This window comes from Marmota flaviventris, chromosome 6, assembly GCF_047511675.1.
Source record: "Marmota flaviventris isolate mMarFla1 chromosome 6, mMarFla1.hap1, whole genome shotgun sequence".
In the NCBI taxonomy this organism is placed as follows: domain Eukaryota; kingdom Metazoa; phylum Chordata; class Mammalia; order Rodentia; family Sciuridae; genus Marmota; species Marmota flaviventris.
In genome coordinates, this window is record NC_092503.1 from 65835873 (window position 1) to 65843374 (window position 7502).

A 7502-nucleotide genomic window follows, 5' to 3' on the forward strand; every position below is an offset into this window, starting at 1 on the left:
AAGGTGGGATAAATATGAGAAATACTTTTCTGAGGTAGGAGGGATAAGAAAGGATACACACATCCAAGGATATAGATACAGGTATTTGACTCAAGATATAGACAAAAGCTTTTAAGTGTAGGGATGGAAAATTAAAGTAGCATTTAAGTGATTTAAGTGATGAATTCTGGTTTCTTTAGAAGAAGAATTTAGGCACTTTATTGTATGTTTTACATCCCTATAAAAAGAATCCAAGGATTTTTCCTCCTGTGTGTTTTTGTCTTCTTCGTGATCCATGATGTCAGCTGAGATTGGCAATACAATGAAATCAAACTGATGGGATGATAGCAGATTATTCTGTCATTTTTCTAGGTCTTTGAGCTGCACATCAAATCTGGGGCTTATCAACTCCACACTTGTTTAAACAGCCTGTGAGGTTGATGACAATTTTCCCAGCTCTGTGATCATCAATGATTTCAAATTCGCCAACTTAACCGTGCTTCATCATTACAGTTAGAAACTGGACGATGGCTTTGGAGCACCACCTAATAAGGACCTGGCGTTTGCCTTTCTTTTTGGCATTGTTGATGCTCTTGAGAGAATCAGCCAGGACATTCATGTACACTATTATGGTGGCACGAAAAGATCCCAGAAAGTGGATTCTGCTTTCTGTGCTGATAAAATTAAAAGTGTCTTTTACAAGCTGATGAAAATTTGAAATAGCTATTGTGAGGAAAAAGAGGTAGAGTTGAATAGAACAATTTAAAAGATTGAAATGGTGCAAAAAACCCATCTGAGGGGAAAGCTCCTATATTGGAATGACATCAATATGTATAACTGTGTAGGTTTTGTTCAGTGTGTTTACTAGAATCAGAGACACAAACATCAGTGCAGGGTTCACCTTGGTTTAGGAGTTTAGTGGTGTGTGATAACAGGGAAGGGGACTTGAATGGGTGACAGTGGGCTTGGTGAAATGAAAGACTCCAGATAATCAGTTTAGGAAGAACAAAAAAAAAAAAAAACTAGTAGATTCTTACAGACACGGAAAAGAGTGACCACTGAACTGAGTTTTAAGAAGATGGTAAAATAATTAAAATGGGAAAGAGCTGAAAAAGCTGTCAGCTGTAGTCTGAAAATGGAAGCTGTTTTTTGACCTAATCTATTTATTGTATATGACAGAAACCTTAAAGTAGTGTGAGATTTTTAGCTCTCATAATCAATCAATCTATATGTCTATTTATCTATCATCTATTTTTTTTTTCTGTGACATTTCAGGAAATCTGAGACCTTACAGGCTGAGGTCTAACTTTGGCTTTGCTTTCTTCTTGTGCTTTATGATTTACCTGGATGTTTTATTTCCTGTCTCTATCACTATGCATTATAGCATGAATTACTCTTTATTAGTAAAATCAGAACAAAGAAATATTTATTCCTCTCATTTCTAAAATAATAATTAATTATGTAGGCTGTGCATCAGAATCACCTGAGGAACATGTTAAAAATTTAAATTTTGGGCCTTTACGTTAGACCGCCTTAATCACGATCTCTGTGGGGGTAGATCCCAAAGAATCTGTATTTTAAATAATTTCCATGGGAGATTCTCACTCACAAAATTATTTTAAGAGATGACAATTCCAACAAGGCAGAGCTTATAAGGTGTTTTTCCTTTAATTTACCAATTTATATTCAGTAAACAATGAAATGGTAATGGTGCTGCTGGTTGACTTTGGGGTTGGAGTGGAAAGGCAATAAAGCAGATCATTTGATTTTGGAATTGCTGCATTTCTTAAATTCCTTTCTTATGCATAACACTCCTTAAATGCATATTATATCCCCATCTACCATTAATAATCACACTGTACACATTTGTAAAAACCTAATGAAAGGAGAAATCAATGTGATATCGATTGCAGCGTTAAAATCTTGAAACAAAAACTCCAAACAGTAGAAATGATTACAAGTAAATGGTGTTTTGAAAAATAGATAATTGTTGAGACTACAGGCAAATAAGAGTTTCAGTTCAGAAAGGAATAGAGATGTATTGATGATGACTACAGATACCACTTGTTGATTGAGTTAGAAACCTGACAGATGTCCATATATTTGAAAAATAATGCCATATCTACATTTTGCTTTTGTGGGTAGTTCTGCGATCAATAATCAATGGTGTCTCTTGTAATTGAACTGTCTGTTGTTAACTCTCCTACAATGAAAAATTTCAGTTTACAAAAAAGAATAAATCTTATTTTTGGTATCCAGGTACTTAGAGGCATGTAGAGTCTATATTATTTTCCTCAGTACTTGCTTACAGTTTTCAAGGAACAAAGGCACAGTGCCACATCTAAAATCTCCCCTCAGTGGCATAGGAGTCAGTCTTCTGTATATTGGAGTTATGAATCATACAACAAATGAACACACTGCACTCATGGATGAAAAAATTACACAGATTTTTTTCATTACTTGATAATATTCTATGTGGTGGTATCCTAGTACATAAGCAATGAAAATATTTTCAAAATTATCCTTTTGAGAATAAAATATATCTGATATATTTTCCTTATATCTGCATTCTGTGCTTTTATTTCGTCTTTTAAAATGATTCCAGTTTAACTTAATACAGAGGTAAGCACTGTTTCTTGTCCTCACATCCTCCCTTCATCCATTTATTTATTTCTCTGTGTATATATAAAAATTATTGGTGTATTTGTTACTTCAAATGTACTTCAATGTTAGAAATCTTACTGTAGAAATTATTGCTGGAATAAGAATGGAAGAACTCAAAACTCAGAATTGCCTAATCTGAATATGCTGTAGAATACGAACCTTACCTTTCTTTAGTGAGGAATAAAAGACTGGCTGTCAGATATTGTGCAAGTTACTCTTACATGATAGAAGTTGATGAATTAAATTTCTACAAGGAGTATCTAAGCTTTACCTCTCTCAAGAGAATCACTATCCCTTTGTCCCTTCTACTTCTAGTAAATATGCTCAGATCCATGGATTGTCTATATTCAAGGAGAACTGTGTAACACTAAGCAAACATGCTCACTCCAGTGCTTCTACCAACACCATTTTGAATTATATATACCCTCTTGAAAAAATTCTCTTAGGTCAGGGCCAGAAGAGTCAACATTGGTTAATTTTATTCACATAAAAAATTTCTTCAGGGCTGGGGTTGTGGCTCAGTGGTAGAATACTTGCCGAGCATGTGTGAGGCACTGGGTTCAGTTCTCAGCACCGCATATAAATAAATAAAAAATATGGTCCATTGACAATTAAAAAATATTTTAAAAATCTTAAATGTTAACTCTTTTTAAAAAATGAATTTATGGCCCTATTTTTCTAAATAAATAATCAGGATGCTCTCTTTGGTTTGGATTCTATCTAATAATACTCATACTATATAACTGAGCTTTGTCTTTTGGGTTTGTTCATATTTTGGGAATTATGCTGTCTCTGTGGTAACTAACAAATGACCCTGACACTGTTACAATTATCAGATTCTATCCCTTAGCGTAACTCCATATTATTTTAGTATTCTGGCCTCAATGCTCTCTAATCTGAATTTTGGTGCCACAACCTAAACTTGGGGCATGCTGCTCTGTTCTGCTCATACTACTTGGTTTTGTACTCGCCATGTTGTCCTTTATAACACTATAATCATCTACTTTCATGTAGATACAATTATCTCATACCTTGATGATAGATAAATGCCCCAACTTGCCTTTATGATACTTCTCCTCAAATTCACATCTGTATTATTACCAAATTAACTGTCCTAAAATGCACTCTCACTATGATACTGTCTTTAGTGAAAAGCTTCGATGGCTCTACAATGCTTGAAAACAACAAATTTCGATTACTTAATTCATCATTTTATGTTCTTTTACACAGAATGTTTGCTGTTTTTTAAGTCTTATATCTAGTTACTTTCCTATGTATAGCTTTGACTCTTGGTCCTGTTTATATTGCTATACTAAAATACTAGACTGAATATTTTATAAGGAAAAGAGGTATATTTTTGTTTGAAGTTTTCCAAGTTGAAATATCCATACATGGGTGGCCAAATGTGGTGAGGGCCTCATGCTGTATCATAATGTGGGAGGAGGAGGGTGGCATCACATGGTGGGATTGTATGGAGAGTTTTGTGTGCAGAAGAGTCCAAACATGGGATGGACTTATTTATATAACAACCCATTCTCATGGTAACTAATCCAGTTTTGTGAGATCCAACCCATTCCCTCAAGATGGGTATTAATCTCTTCCAGGGATAGTGTCCTTCTGAAAGAAATATCTTGCACTAGACCATACCTCTGAACAATTTTTGCTACCTCTCATTGCTGTTACATTGGGGGAGTCAACCTTATGGTACATGATTCTTCAGGGAAAAAATCATATCCAAACTATATGGCACTCTCGGTATTGTTGAATTACGCACCATTTATTTTATTCATCATACTTTTTTTTTGAAATAATATTCCTCTCTAATCTAGCTATGCAAATTATACTAATTCCTAAGGTTAAGTTAAATTCTACTTTTTCATTGAGATTTTCCTAATCATTCTTGTAGGAAGTCATTTCTCATCTCTGAATGTCTATAGTTTTATGTTTTGATTATTTGGTGTTCATCAGGTATTGTTGTAGCTATTTGAAAACTTTACATATCTACTCAACCAGAGAGCAAACCTTCAATAAAACACTTTAAAATTTTACTTTGTATTTCAAAATAGATTTTGGCTTAATAAACACAATGAACAAAATGAAAAATATTTTTATTAACAATAAAGGATAATATATCAAAATAAAATATCACAAGTTTAGTGTAAATTTTAAGATAAAACGGTTGGGGATGTAGCTTATTGGTAGAGTACTTGAATAGAATGCCCAAGGCCCTGAGATTTATCCCCAGAACTGGAAAAAAGATTAAGACAATGACAATCATCTTTAAAGCATGAGGACTAAAATTTATTGTCTTTAACACCATTTCCATGTTGTCCATATGATCCCAGTAAGGATTCTTGACTTCTAATCTATTTTCAACCAACAAACTGTAAGATTTAAATAAAGTTCACACAAGAGAGCAATTACTTTCTTGATTTATGTAGAAAGCAATAATAAAACACCCTAGAATTTAACAATTAAAAGTTAGTTTTATTTTTTTTATTAAAAAAAGAAAAACAGGTAATATTTGGTTTATAAATAATTCATATATTTACAAATTCATCAAAAGGTATTTGTTAAGCTTTGACTATGCAGAAAACTAGGAACTGGGCATATGATGGTAAACTCTTTCTTAGTCTATGTAGAATTTTGAAGATTTAAGGTCATCAGATATTATTATCCTATGAGGAGAAAAGAACATTTCTATTTAAAAGATACTGAAGATAATCTAGGATATTTTGGGAAAATAAATGATATGTTATCCAATTCTCTAAATTCTCAAAAAAAAGTAAGTATCAGCCATGTGTCATGCTATGTCCTATGTGGTGTCAGCCTGCTGTTAGAGGCTATTACTGTTCCAGAATTCATTATTCTTTCCCAGCGCAGTGGGCACTTCACTCCATTGATTTTGGACTTGTTTTTATGATTGCTTTGACCAGTGAAACGTGTGAAGTATGGTCACAGTATGACCAATTTTACATAAGCCTTAAGAAGTAGCTAGAGTTTCTGTTTCTATTTGCATTATTGCCATTTGCCATAAAATCTTGCCTCATATAGCCACTGTTTGGTCTTGGTTCCAGAATGAGAACTACATGGAGGAGATCTGAACTAAGACAGCAGGCTGGAGTCAGAGTTAGCCAAGTCCAACTGAGTGTTGGGCAAAGCTCTGTTAAAATAAAATATTGAATAAGAAAAATAGTTGTTTTTCTAAGACTCTAAGAAATTGGGTTATTTGATACTGTAGAAAAGCTGAATAATTCAACAGTGAGGGAGATATTGTGTTCAGTAAAGAAGAGACATCATCAAACAGGTAATTATCAGTGCTCCGTGTATTTTGAGAAAATAAAAGTTTTTTTTTTTTCAGAATTGTATATAGCTGGTTAATTTATATTATACTGGAGAAAAAGAAAATATTATGGAGTGGCAATTACTTACATATAGGTTAATTTATTTTCTAGTCATAATTTAGTATATTTCACACCAACTTCTGTTAAGGATTAGATATACGTTTGGTAAAGTGTGTCCTGGATAGATAATTGGACACTGTATTCAAAATCAAAAGCAGTTGCTGCTTGATATTAATTAATCCCATGTAGTTCTAAGTTATTTTAATGAAGGAATAAAGGCATTCATTCAGTTCTGTCTTTTCACTTGATTTGCTAATGTCCCCTGTAGTTTCTGTGCGATACAAGACCTCTCCAGGTATACGCTTATTCTGTTGCAATAGTTACTTTAGTTAACCCCCCCTTTTTTTTTAATCACTCTTACCAAAATACCTGGAAAAAAAAACTTAGAGGAGGAAAAGTTTATTTGGAGCTCATGGTTTTAGACATCTCAGTCCACAGATAGCAGAATACATTTCTCTGGGGCTCAAGGTAAGGCAGCACATCATGGGAGAAGGCACAGCAGAGGAAAGCCACTCAGTTAATGGGGGAGGTCAGGAAGGAGAGGGGGTGGGGAGAGAGAGAGAGAGAAGAAAGAAGAAGGCAGAGGAGGAGAAGGTGGTGGAGGAGCAGCAAGGGATTGTAGATTAAATGCACCCTTTCAAGGCATACCTCCAGGGATTCACCTCCTCCAGCTGTGTCCTAACTGCTTACAGTTACCACCCAGTCAGTCCATTCATACTAGAATGGACTGATTAGGTTTGAGCTCTCACAATCCAATCATTTCACATTTCTGCTGTATCCTATGTGGTGAGTGTCAACTGCTGTTAGAGACTATTACTGTTCTGGAATTCATTATCCCCTCCCTAACACAGTGGGCACTGCACTCCCCTGATTTTGGACTTGTTTGTTTGATTGCTTTGACCTGTGAAATGTGTGAAGTATGATCACAGTGTGACCAATCTTAAATGAGATTTGATACAGGAGCTTTTGGGGGACATCTCATATGCAATTATAGTAAGAGTATTTCTCTCAAATTATGGAATCAGAGACTATGTACATTACTGTGTTCATGAGTTGACCTGGTTCAACACCTTCTTATTGCAAGCAAAGCAACTGAGGCCCACAGTCTTCTGTTGGAGTTTGGGGAGATTCAAAGATGAATCTCAGGTGTACTGATTTCTGGATCACAATACCTACAACATTGAAAAAATATTTCTTTATATAATGTCTTTGAATAAATTTTAAAGAGCTTGGGAGGTTGAGACAGGAGAATTGCAAGCTCAACGTCAACCTCAGCAATTTAGCAAGATCCTAAGCAACTAAATAAGACCCTGTCTCAAAAAAAGATAGGGAGCTGGGGATGTAGCTCAGTGGTAATGTACCCCTATGTTAAATCTTCAGTTTAAAAAAAAGAAAGAGGAAGAATTGAAGACAGGTATCAAAGCTCATATGGTAATTCAACTTAAGAAGCAGGAG

The 7502-nt window shown here is 34.5% G+C and overlaps 1 pseudogene; it reads right to left on the bottom strand.

Moving 5' to 3' along the window:
* Nucleotides 1-217: 217 nt before the first annotated feature.
* Nucleotides 218-3617, bottom strand: LOC114086692 (small ribosomal subunit protein uS8-like; annotated as a pseudogene).
* Nucleotides 3618-7502: the final 3885 nt, after the last annotated feature.